At 37.2% G+C, this 14,360-nt stretch overlaps 1 pseudogene; it reads right to left on the reverse strand.

Moving 5' to 3' along the window:
* Positions 1–13,577, reverse strand: part of LOC107550610 (cohesin subunit SA-1-like) — a 59,116-nt pseudogene extending 45,539 nt beyond the window's left edge.
* Between the last annotated feature and the right edge of the window lie 783 nt (positions 13,578–14,360).

The following is a 14,360-nucleotide window of genomic DNA, read 5'->3' on the forward strand; positions in this document are numbered from 1 at the left end:
CACACAGACATTATTTCATACACGACATAATCGTAAGATGCAAGAAACATAGACATATGGCAAGAAATCTGTAGACGCGCCCATAACAACAAAAGACAATACTTTATTTAACCTTTTCTGATAAGAAGTGTGCGCTGCGTTTCTGTCCAATCTGCTCGTTTTATCGCGTTTAACCACAGCTCTCGTCGTTTTTTTGTCTGGCAGTGGCAGCAGATATGCGATCAAATTTCTAATTTGAGGCTGTATTACGTCGATTCTGGCACCCAACATCACAACAAGATGATATTTTAAGCTCCTTATGTAGCCGAATCTGCGCTGGTTTGAATGGGCCGCCTCCAGTTTCCCCTTTGTTTTGCTGCCTCCAGCTAGCGCTGTGACGTCGGCTGACCCTAGCTACCTGTGGTTGGCCTGGCTATGCGTCACTCAGAAAACAACAGGCCAATCAGAAGAGAGGCTCATGAATATTAATTAGACAGGCCAAAATCGACCTCTTCTCAGCAGAGCTCCTGAGAAAGGAGCTGTAAAAATATACTGAGATGGTTTTTGGTACTTATAAACGCAAATATATATTCTTAAGGACATCAAAACCTAAAATAAAACTCCAGAAAGGTGTAAAATATGGGACCTTTAAGGGCCAGAGGACGCGAGCTCGCGCGCAGTGAGAAGATTTGTGCGTGTGCTCATCCGAAGTGCGCAAACCCGCGCCTCAGAACGCGCGCAAATATTAAGCTCTCTCTGAAGTATTGTGTTTAAATAGACAAGTTCATACAAAAATTATGTTAAAATACCCGTCTTGGTAAGTATCCTATAGCAGACATAATAGCCGGCTGAACGTACAGTATCAGTGTACTGGATCAGTGCATTCTCTTAAAGTGACAGCACTTTCTTAATATTAATCAAACAGCAACAACAAAGAAATCACTCACTGCTCTTGATTGAATAGCTTTTGTAACTTTAATATAGATTAATCTTTAATATATCTTGCATATACAGTCAAATATGCAATGCTGTTTTACATTTCATTACTTTATTCAATTTCTGTAGGACCTAAAAACTAATGTTAGACCTACCTAAAAAAAACGGGAAATCACTGTTTATTTTATTTGCATCTTTACTCTATTGTATTTATTTGTGCTGTTGCTTGTAGTTAGATAGATTATTCTTATTTTCTTTATTTTTATTTGACAGTATAGTTTTTGCCTAAACATAGCACATACCGAACCATACCGAAACCGTGACTCTAAAACCGTGATACAAACCGAACCGTGAGTAAGTTGAACCGTTCCACCCCTAGTAATAATATATACTACCTTTCAAAAGTTTGGTCAGTAAGATTTTTTTTAATGTTTTTGAAAAAATTATGCTCACCAAGGCCACATTCATTTGAACAAAAATACAGTAAAAACAGTACTAACGTGAACTGTTATTAAAATACATCTATCAGACATCTGTTTTCTGTTTGAATATATTTGAAAATGTAATTTATTGTGATGACAAAGCTGAGTTTTCAGCAGTCATTACTTCAGTCTTCAGTGTCACAAGATCCTTAAGAAATTATTCTAAAATACTGATTTGTTGCACCATAAACATTTTTTCTTATTATCAATGTTGAAAACAGTTGTGCTGTTTAATATTTTTGTGGAAACTGTGATTACATTTTTTTTTTTTCATCTTTGATGAATAGAAAGTTTATTTAAAATATAAATCTTATGTAACAATGTAAAAGTCTTTACTACTGTCACTTTCGATCAATTTTATGTACCCTTGGTGAATAAAAGTATGAATTTTTTTTTTTATCTTACTGACTCAAAACGTTTAAACTGTAGCGTATGTTATGAATATGAGTACTCAAGTATACATAGGCCTGCTCAAGTTTCAAGTACATTTCAACTGTATTTAATTAACTGGATTATCAAAAAAAATGATGAAAGTATCATGTTGTGATACTGGCCTATACTGTTACTGTGAAATAAATGACTCATATCATGATATAACATTTTGGTCATGTCACCCACCCCTATTATGATGAGGTGAAAAATGCAAGTAACTCACAGACATAAAAAGTCAAGAGTATGATTTTAATCTGACTTTATACAAACACACAAACCATAACACCATCCAGTACTAAAGTTCAGTTCAGACATATCAAAGTCAATCCCAATCCTCAAACTAAATATCAAACACGGAGCATGTTTTAATACAGAACGCCAGAGCAATTCTTAGTGCTTCTAAAGATAAAATAGCTGAAGAGAGAAATCAGATTGGTAGAGCGGATCCAAAAGGACATCCTGTAGTTAAACAGTCCTGCATGCCAACTGATCTCTCCCGTGTGCACTCGCTTCATTCAGCCAATCAAATCAAACCTGCAGCTTATGACCTACAAGGGTTGCCATGGTAACGCCTGCCTTCTGGAATACATGTCATGCATGTTAAGTGCTTTACAGTAAAAGCAACACACGCATGCGTGGAGCACGTTCACATCCCTGGCAACTACTCCTAAACCTCTCACTCACACATGCGCACACACACACACACACACACAAAACGGCGCTAGTAATCCACCAGCCACAAACAACACACATGTGAGAGACAGTAGGCGGGCTTTCACAAATATTGACCGATACAGAAAGAATTACTTTAAGATTACATGAGCAGGGCTTTTAATAAAATAACATTCACTTACAGTCAACTTAAATGTAATTCAATGCACCCAGATGGAGAAGTTCATTCAATAGCTCAGGTCAAACCGTACACTCCAACTACAGTGTTTGAGGAGGTGGATCGCTCAAGGACACTGGCTTTTTCTAATGCTTTTCACAGCGAATCCATGACATTTAAACATTATACAGCTGTACATCAAGGCTGCACTGCATGAGAAGATAAAGATGACTGGACTAACATGACCCAGATTCCAAAGACCACAACTACAGGCAAACCTATATCTATAAACTATATAATATATAGTCTAAAAGTCTGAGATCACATTGAAAAACTGGGATTAAAAAAATGAATTCAAGTCTGGAAGTAGAAGACTTTAAGGATTTTGAAAACCGTAAAGAGAGAGAGAGAGAGAGATTTTTACAATTCTGAATTATTTCTAGGTTATTTATTGAATAAAATGAGTGATATTGATGATATGACTCTTTGTACAGACAGTCAGATGTTCTTGCTACTTTTGAGACACAACATGCTCTTTTGAGGAGTTCATGCATTTCCAATGCTGCTGTCATTAAAGAAAAATGGGGATACAACAGAAAACATTTTGAAGCTATATTACTATAGCTATATTCTTTTTGGGGGGGAAAAAACTGAAGGCAGAACATATTTACCAATTCATATATTGCTTGATTTATTGAGCAGTTTTCTGTGCAGTTTCAGACAGCTGGTAAATTATCAAAAGGTGTACTTGTGAATACTTGCACTGGATTTAAAACATCCACTCCTAAAGAAAACAATGGAATGAAGGCCAACAGAACATCAGAAGAGCTAAAGAACAGGATGGATGACCTGCTGTGACATCTACCCCAAATTATTCATCTGGATTAATTGTAGGTTAAAACACTGTGAGATTTTATTAGTTATATGCTTCTGCCTTCAGAAATCAACATAAAATCAACTACTTTCTTCATGCATGCTCTTGGTTATTTTTTAGAAAAGAGATTTTATCTTTATAGTCTTTAATAAAAATGAAGAATACAGTTGAATACCTGGTTCACTCAGAGTTACATCAAATTACAGAAGTAAAATTGTTTCATGCTGACTTTAACAAACATACTTTTTTCACCAAAGGAAAAAAAAGCATCAGCAGGCACTTTGAAATTATCTAGTTATTGCAGAGACGTTCAAAATGTAAAGGCATTAGCTGAACGACTCTACCTCCATTCAGTCAAGGGCATAAACTCTATTAAGAGTAAATCAATGGAGGGTGATGGAAGACTGCTGAGCAGGCTAAGCTGATCGCCTTTTAATGTGACACAGGGCAGAATAAGAGGGTGAAAAGACATGCTGGGATACAGAAACAGATGTCTCTGAGGAGAAATGTGGATGGCTTCAAAGCCTTGTGATTACATTAAGGCTTTTCCGTTTTCCTTGACTGTGACATGATGTACAGATCAAAGACTCTCTTGTAATCTATTAGTCCACCATTACCAAACAAAATAAAGAAATGAAAACAATTATGGGTATTTATAAAGCATGCTAAAACAGATTTGAAATGAGCTAGTGGCACATAAATTACGCTTATTTTCTTGACTACTAAAATTGCCATCTGTTCTGCGTAGGGAGGAAAACAAGATAATGGCAGCATCTGATTTTGAGGTTATACATGTAAAAAGGTGCAGTTGCATAAAGCACTATTTTCTTCCAAACTCACGATACGACTGACTGGATAAGTGGACACATTCTGCCTTACAGAGCAGGAGAATTACATTACATGACACAACACATAACTGAAACCAGATCTGTGTAGGTCAGTAGCTTGAGTTTTCTGTTGATTTGTTCACCACAGTCTGTAATTCCATCTGCTCTCCTTGAATCTCACATATTTCAGGACCCTCAGTCTTGTCCATGGGAAAGAGCCCGGAGCGTACAGAACATACGGAACGTGATGAAGTAAAAGCCTTTGTCTGCACATAACCAGCCGAGTGCAGTGTTAACAAAAGGAATTTTTTGAGGCAAGCCATCATCACGAGCGCGGTTCTGAGACGTCTGCCACAAAGAGGCCACTCACCTGCGGGAGAGGAATGGCAGGTGAGGGGATGACGGCTGAGCAGAGAGGCATTTTAAGAATCACAGTCTGAAGTGCACAAAAAGAAGCATCCGACCCGACAGGATGTGGGAATAAGATGAAAATTGGAACCAGCAAGAGTTGAAATGATGCTACTGGTGGTTGACCAGTAGGGCTTCTTTATGGTCAATAATACTGCAAAAGCAAAAGAGTAAAATAGCCTGCCAGCTCAGTATCACTTTTATTTTAGCATCATTCAAATACCACTAGTATTTAAAACATTTATTTTGGAATGTTTCATTTTGATTTTAAAGTATTAGGATTTTGTTGTGCGTTTTTTTGTCATTTTATTATAAGTTTTATTATTAGTATTACTATAATAACCTGTAAGTGTTCAATGTGTCCGTCTATTACTAGACATAACCAATCCAGACATATTAACTGTATAGCAGGCAATCAATGTCTTCATACAATGGCTGACTTAATATATTCATGTCATTTTATTTAATTTTTCATTTTTAATACTTTTCAGGCCAAAAGCTAAAATCTAAATGTAAACGTCAAAGCGTCACGTCAAACGTGACTTCCAGGCTCAACACAAAGTTTTATGGTTTGCAGTTTTGCAGAAAAGTACTACATTTGAACAATATGATGACATTATTATTATTATTAAATTCATTATTAATCCAATATTGGAGCTCTAGAGTGTGACATCATATCCTGTTACCAATATCTGGGATCTGAAGCAGGCTAATACTGAATTCATAGTCTAGTGAGACCTCATGAATACAATCCACAGATATTACATCTGTCATGTTGGCACTGTTGTGTGATCTACAACATCAGCCGTTTTATTGTCCCGCACAATTTTCCTTGACTTCACGGGATATAAAGTGTGCATTTCATAATCTTGATGGAAGCAGCAGGTCAGCTACTGTTTTAGGAATATTGTTTATTCAGATATATTACTCATTTGGCATGCTGATTTATACACATAAGGTGGAGAAGGAGGAATATTTGAATGCAACTGGTTCAGAGTGAAGATTGTTCTAAGAAAATATCTAGCACTGTTTGTTTGCAGAAGCCTTTTCAAGTCTAATGCATTAACATTCATACATTTTTAAGTGTTTAACAGCACTATGTATCTATAAAAGCACACTGTCTGTAGCAGCCCCTCTGTGTAACAGCTAAATCTCACAGACACAATACACCGTTTAAAGCATAAGGCTTTAACTGCACACTAATGAGATGAGGTGCTCCAAACAGCAGATGACTGACCCGGGGGACGTGAGAAGCCATTAATCTTCAGGGATCTTTCTCCACTGATGGGAAGTCAGGATTAACCTTGAACGCTGGGCTCGCTATAATCTTCCATCATTACTGTCTGCTAAACAATACTACAGCCCAGCATGAGCAAAAGCTCACAGGCAGTAAAACCTCTCAGTGTGTAATAAAGCACTAAAACCAAAATTATAATGTAGAGGATATTAATTTTGGGATATTGCTAAATGTTTACAGTATACATTCAACAGAGTTATTAAATTACAAGTGTTTTTACAGATCACCTTTAAGTGAGCATTAGATGATGACAAAGGTGTAAAAATGATTTTAGTCTAAAAATAGAGCAAATACATATAATTAAATTAAATATCCAGAGATAACGACAAATGTTGGAGGGAAAAACAATTTACCATCATTCAGTGCAAGTATGTGAGAAGGCAAAACATAGTGTAGCATTAGGCTAGGGCTGCACGATAAATCGAAATGGAAATTCGACAGAAGCTGAGATTGTCATGCGTATCTTTCAGTGAAGCACGGTTCTGTGATCAGCAGTAAATCTCCATCCAAAGGCCAGAGGGTGCTCTCGCGCTGAAACTCCAAATACGCCTCGCAGAAGCAACCCAGGAAATGCCTATAGCGGTAGCTGGATAAACAGAAGATTGCTATTATTGCGTTTTTTTATAGCAGTTTAAAGAACTGCTTTTATTGATTCAACGTGACTAATAAACACACGATTTTGACAATATATGGTTTATCTGAGTTATTATTATAATTTTCATTAAAATAAAGTATATTTATAATGCAATGCCTTTATCACTGCTTAGAATGCTATGAAATATGTTGCGTGCCTTATTCTGTGTAAGAAGCCACATCATCTCACAGAAGGATTCATTTCAAACACTCGACTGACGTTATGAAGTGAGTTTGGAGTAAAAATATGTTATTAAATGTGGTATTTTCACATGCTTTCAGATGGAGTAGCATTTACTACACAGAGCCGTAGTTCACCGAGAAGCTATGCAAACAGCTGTCATAATCGCGAACGACTTCTTCGATTTCATAACCACGCAATAATATCGCCTGTGATATTGTCAGTGAACTACGGCTCTGTGTAGTAAATGCTGCTGAGTAGTAAATACTGCTGATTACAGAACTGGCTTTACTAACAAAATGCGCATGAAAATCGCATTCGATTAATCGTGCAGCCCTACATTAGGTCACACTATGGCCCAATCCCAATTCTAACCCTTAGCCCTTCCCCTTTCCCCTATCCCTCCGTTTCACGCGTTCACGTGAAGGGGTAGGGGTGTCTCAATTCTCTTTTGGTTGGAGGGGTAGGGGTAGGGGAAGGGCCAGACAGCCCTTCAAACGAAGATTTTTCGGGACCAAATTTCAAACAAAGGGTTATGAATTATCTCAGCGTAAACCGGCATCAGGGGCAACATGGCTTCCCGAGTGAACAAAAAGACACATTAATGTAAGCATTTTTGGCATTAATAAAGACTTTAACGAAAAGTAATAATTTGTTTTATGTTACATTCAATCATGAGTTCATATTTACGGTCATGTTATTCAAAGAAATGTTTGCAAAAAATCACTAATATTTGCTAACTAACGTCATATCATTACAGCCTGGACGATAGTGCCACAACATATTTTCATGTCTGATCAGGGCGATAACCACCATAGACATTGAGGGGGGCTAGTCCCCCCAATAATTATAAATCGCTAAACCCTTTTCTCAAATATTGCCAATTCGAGAGCGAGAGAGAGAGAGATGAAAGTTGCGTATATGCGCGTTTCTCTTTTTAGAGTGAGTTTACTTTAAAAAAAACTGCGATTTTATCCTCTTGTTGCTGGAAAATATAATGTAGCGATTCAGTATTTAAACTGTTATTAATAAAAGTCGTGGGGTAGCATTGACAAGTTTCTTTTCTCCTGGATGTGTGAGCTGCGCAATCTCCGATATATATATATATGTGTGTGTGTGTGTGTCAGTAGGCAGTGCATTAATATAGAACGGTCATTGAAGGCTCTATTGCACACCAGCACAGCAGTATAGGTGCGTGTATTGTAGGAGCTAGACGACGTATATGACATGTGACGGCATAGTAGTGGTGTCCCAATTCTTAGGGGAATATTTTCACCCCTACCCCTTGACACTCTGTTTCAAGGGACAAGGGGAAGTGGTAGGCGGAGGGGTAGGGGAAGGGGTATAAAATAGAATTGGGATTGGGCCTATATCTATCAGTCCAAAATCTAGACTTACAACAATTGCGCAAAATACCAAAGTCCAATGTTTATGACAGAGAGATTGCAAAATCAGTTTAACAATTAAAAAAAAAAACACTATTAAATGTGGTCCAGAAATCAAAATAACATTATCGCCAGGTCCCTGCTAATACCAATGCCTACAAAATCTTGTCACAATTAACAAAAATAAAGTACATTTAATGCACATTGAACCTGATAAACAAAGGCAGACTGTTGACTCATGTAGAATCACTTTTCTAGGTGTGGTGTGTGAATGCAGCTGCAGCTTTTAGGCATGTCATTGTGCTGGCTTCCTGCTTTTATTCTGCAGGGTTTGTTCAGCAGAGACATTAAACACATTAACTGTAAAAAAGAGCAGGTCCTGAAGACTGACAAAGACATTCCCTATTCTCTAACACACACAGACCAGCAGCTGGTGCTGAATGTGAGAGAAACTACAGTAATAAATGATGAGACAGATCCACTGGGAGTTTCACTAGAGGCTAGCAATGTTTCTCACCAGAAGATAACACTCTTGACCATTAAATCCTTTACAAACAGCAACCTAAACAACAACAAAAGCACATTCATCCTTCCTCACAGCAGTGAGTCTGCGCCGGTCACATGCATCTGAATGGGACAGGCAGAGTGCTTTTGTGTTGGTGTCACTGCGGCAGCAGTCATGGCCCCGCTGCAGGCGCTCACAAAATGGAGACTGCAGGAGAGGGAGGAGAGACACAGCATGGAGCCGTCTTACTCTCAGAGCTGCTGCACTTTAACAAGCTTCAATCACGTTCTTTCAATGAACACAAAGGCCCCATTCACGTCTGTTTTGAGGGTATCTCCGGCGAGGAAGATAATCACGATATCCGTACTGTCAGACGTATCGGAGCAGTCATGTCAGATGTCAGGTGAAATAATTGGTAATCTCACAGATCTGGTACAGAGCCACAGCTGACGGGAAGAGCACAGTTACTGGCAACACGCAGGTGCTTCTTCAGTTATAGCTGCTTTTATAACCCAGTGGTTGAACATTATTAAAACTAATATTCAACTTTTTCCTTTTTGTTATATGATGGTATTATTAAACTATCATGGAAACATTTTACCATACCTTTATAAAAAAATGTAATGTATAAATATCAATATTTAACCATGGTTCTGTACCCAAACTTTCTTTCTAGATTATGGAAATCCTATAAAGATATACACTAAAAAGCCATTATAAAAATTATTACGTTACATGTATCTAATTAAAGAGTAAAATAAACATATAGGCTAGCTTTTCTACATTTATTTAGCAAAACTGATATCAATTCGTACACAAATTATGACTTCTATCAGTTTCTTTTCCCCACCGTAATCAACTACTTTTCCCCAGTGAACTCATTTACCAAGGAGAGATGAAATATGAAATTTACAATGTCATTTCCACCACAGTATGTTATTACACCTAATGTACTGCTTGAGATGTGGAGGAAATGGCACTGCGAGAAGTGACACTGGTGACAAAAGTAGAACTTTCCTGTAATATTTCATGTGTGTTCACTGTTAGAAATTGTTATTACACAAAATAAATAAACAACTGAGAATGTGAAAAGTGTGTTTTAAAAGAGTTTATTTTCTAAAAGTGCCCGTAGCTGAAGAAATATCCATTCACAGATGAAATAGGCTGTTTACGTTTATTTATTTCACTTTTTTAAAATGAAAACCAATAAATATTTCAACACGCTATATTATTGTCAAATCGGCTCAGTTGCATTTTTAGTTAACTTTAGAAAATCATTTTTGCACTAATTTTGCATAAAAATTTCATCTTTTGGCAGTCCAAAAACATGCATCAAAAACTGAGATTGATAAAGTTCAATAATGGAAGGCCAAGTTGGGTACAAAAAAAAAAAAGTGTCAAAATAGAGCTGCAGATATTTGACTTGATATGAGTTTTGCAATGTTTGTTTAAAACACCTGGTTTTGTAGCTCAATCAGCCAACTATTACTAAAACTCCCTCATGCTGAAGAGACTGATAAAAAATAAATCAAAGAAGATAGTACTTCAATAGCAAAACAGCCTCTTTCGTTTATTAATATGACATTTGTATCATCAGACCGAACCTTTCAACTTGTTCACTCTTTTTATTAGACAGACTTTGGCCTCAGGTCTGAGAAAGACTTTGATTAACTGCTAGCAAACAATCTGCTGTTCCGTGCCAAGAGAATGAACACAAAAGCCATTCAAAATAAACTCTATTTTAGGTCATGCAAATTTCGTGTTTATCATTTTGCATGATAAAAAGCCCATATGTACACTAATCCTTCAGCATATATAGACACAATGCGATCTTGTGGATCTGGTGAAATCTCAAGTACTGCTGCAAAGAAGCTGGGACTTATTTAGAATTTTTGCATGCTATATTAGCTATAAACTAGGGCTGCACGATATAACGAAATTATCGAAATATCGCAAATGTAAATATCGCAATATGCATATCGCAACGGCGTGCAATATCATTATCAATTTAATAATAGGCTACTTAAATCAAAACGTTGCAAAAGGAGAGTTTTAGTTCGACGCATATAGCAGAGAATTGCTTGATGTTAAAAAGAGTTATTAAGTGCAGTAAGTTGCAGAAAACAACTCTTTGCCGTCTCGTCTTGCTGTCTGACTCACACCTGAAGCACGCGCACAAGCCGCATCTCGCACAGCGCCTCTTCAGTTCTGCGTGCAAAGTGCGCGCACACAGAGAGACGCGTTTCAGACAGAGTTGATTCGTCTTTCGCATCTCCTCCTTATGTTTGAACAGACACATACACACAGAATTATGTCAATAGTACCCGTCTCGACGATCATTCTCGTAAACGCAGTCGGTTATGTTTTAAATGAATGTAAACACCTGAGAAAGAAATCGGATGTGTATCATGATACTGGATCCATGCAGTCGGATTTAAAGGGACAGCAGCCTATACGTGCTGCGGAATATGTCACTAATGCTAACAAAACAACAAAACGGCTATAACAAAGATTAATCTAAATTTAAGAAAAAGTCAGCTAGTGGTTTTCCTGACCGCTGCTCGTCTCAAAGTGCAACACTATGTGGGACACACTTCTGCAACATTACAGCAATATTACAATACTGACATTTAAGACTGAAGAGAAGCCAGCTATAAGATTTTAGTCCGGCGATTACAGCATACAATTTGTGTGATTTAATGCATATTAAAAAAAAGTATGACGAACATAAGAATAACCAGAAATTAAGTCACAAGTAACTGACAAAAATCTGTCCAGGCCTGTCTAAATCTAAGAATACAAACACAAGTTGATGTTTTTGATGATCACAAGACAATGAGGTTTCAAAGCTAAATCACTGTAAATAAATAAACTGAAAAGTGTTTTAATAGTTTATTTTCTAAAAGTGCCTGTAATGAAGAAATAACCATTTAAAGGTTCAAAGGCTATTTATGTTCATTTATTTCGCTTTTTTAAAATGAACACCAATAAATGTTTCAACAGTAGCATGCTATATTATTGTCAAATCAGCTCAGTTGCATTTTCAGTTAAATTTGTATTTACAAGTCTAAAAACAAAAACCCTTTCAGAATAACACTTCCCGCACCTTCTGACAAAACAATTCAGTTGTTCACAATTACAGGATGTTTTGAATCATTGTACTGCAATCAAAAAGCCAAAAAAATCAAAAGCTGAACATTACTAGAAAATATTTTTCCACGAGTTTTCAATGTTTTTTTTTTTATCATTTTATTAATTTCCGTGATTTTTCGGTTCATTTTTAAAACTTTTAACTTTTCAATGTGTTAAGATGTTATTAATTTCCATAATTTTGCAATTTTAAAGATTTTAATAAGTCTAAAATTATAGTATTGGTTAAGCATATAGTATATATATAAATATTTTAATTGGCTTTTATTTTTATATTTTCAGTTTTCAATTTATTTTAGTTTAAGTTTTAGAAATTTTACATGCTTGTTGTTACTTTTTTTTGCTCCTCTAAAATCGTCAAGTTTTTCATCCAATATTTTTCTTTTAACTTTATTTCAGTTAATAAAAACAATTGTAATCGTTTCTTAGGATTAAGTTGCCTTTCTAGTTTAACCCGAGTTGATTTGCTGAAAACCTGTCTGAGTCAAACAGAAAAATACCATTAACACAAGTGAAGTGTGGCCTGACTGTTAAATTTCACTACTAGTGTGATCTTCCTTCAGTCTGAGAAAGTACAGATGAAAACAAAGGTGAAAACTCAACCCCTCCCCCCTCACTCTCTCTCTCTCTCACACACACACACACACACACACACACACATTTACCCACTGAAGTCTATCACATATTCCTCTATTATAGCAACAGTATTACACCTGTCTGGCTCCTTCTTCTCTCCTCACCATCTCTTACACTGGGATTAATCATGTTATCATTACTAACGCTCACCAGATTACATTTTAAACCTGTTGTTGACATGTCTGAAATAATTTCCTGGCTTTGACAGATTAAATAACGGCACCTTCATTATGTCATAAGAAAAAAACCCTAGAGAAACAAACCAGCATCTATTCAAGCCTGCAGCAATCAGTGTTTGCCATAAACTGATCATTAGATCATGAGTGCAGCTCAAAATCTGCGACAAAACCGATGCAGCTCTGCAGACACTTATGAGCTCAATTACGCTTCTACATTAAGAAAACGAGCCTTTTCTTCATGACCGAGCCGTCTGAGCTCACGGAGCCGCGGACGAGCCGCTAAAGCCCGGCTGCGGGTGTGTGGATCTGGCCTGAGGAGACGCAGTCAGTGCGAGAGCAGAGGAGAAGCCGCCCATCCCCCACCAGCCCCGCTGTCCTCCATCTTTAATCTCCAGACCCGCTACCCTTCACACAGCACAAAAACGCATACAACTCACCTGGGATACTCATGGTCGCAAAGGTCGGCGTTCCCGCTATTCGGAATTCGATAAAAGTTTAGCTAAATATGGATTTATTAATTGAAAATTGGACCGGGAGAAGGAACCGCGCCTTTCAGAAGAGCAGCAAGCCTAAACCGCCATCTGGTGGTATTTTCCACAATCGAAATGGCGCGAGTTGACATCGGAGCCCGAGCGCCCTCTGGCGGACACAGCCGAGAATAGCCGAAGCACAGCGGGCGGCAGGGGGAGGAGGAGAGACCCTCGTAACCAGGACAAACATGTCTGCAGTTTAGGCGCTAAAATAGCACAGGTTTGGTGCTGATGTGTTTCTTCATAGGAAAGACACGTTATGCGGGCTTATAGGCGTTTAAACGGTAGAATCCTAAAACATAATTGGTCAACATTATAAACTGTATTTGTTGATTTATTTAATTGTGTGATTGATGTTTCAGGAGCTCTATAAATTGTGAACAGCTGCAATACTTTCTCAGAATTGTGTCTGAATGTTGGCTAAATATATATAGACTTCATAAAATAATTCTAATATGTATTATAATGATTTTTATTCCTTGTAACTCTGGACATAAGTTTGTTTTCACTATCGTAGCATATTGAATAATCTGTTGATTTGATCAGGTATGATCAAGTTTTACTTCCTTTTTATTTCTCCCTTTGTCTGATTGCTTTAATTGAATCTTGTCGACTGCCCTCATGCGCACTTTTTCATGTGAAAACAACATATTAAAGCTATGTCTTTAGTAATTGACTAATCTGTAGTGACCTTTGTGTAATTGCACCAGGGGTTTGGAGTGTAATGTATGTGGGTGGTCTTCACACTGAGAGGGCCTAGAGTTGTTGTCTGGTCCACATTGACCTCTCATCTTGTAGGGCTGATGAATCGTTCAAATTAAGAGAAAGGTAAGAATCACAATCAAAACAACCCATCAGGCCACCTCAGATGCTGTGGCAAACATAGAAAAACATAAAAACAAGATGAAATGTAATTTGCTTCATCTGTTCTTTCTGTGCTGTTTAAGACATCAAATATAGCACATAATGGCCCGGTTTCACAAACGGGGCTTATCTTAAAGCAGGACTAGGCCTTAGTTAAATTAAGATATTTAAGCAACTTTTACAAAAATGCCACTGAAGAAAACATTACAGGTGTGCATCTTGTCACAGAACAA

This window comes from Sinocyclocheilus grahami, unplaced genomic scaffold, assembly GCF_001515645.1.
Source record: "Sinocyclocheilus grahami isolate Dianchi unplaced genomic scaffold, SAMN03320097.WGS_v1.1 scaffold402.1, whole genome shotgun sequence".
NCBI lineage: Eukaryota > Metazoa > Chordata > Actinopteri > Cypriniformes > Cyprinidae > Sinocyclocheilus > Sinocyclocheilus grahami.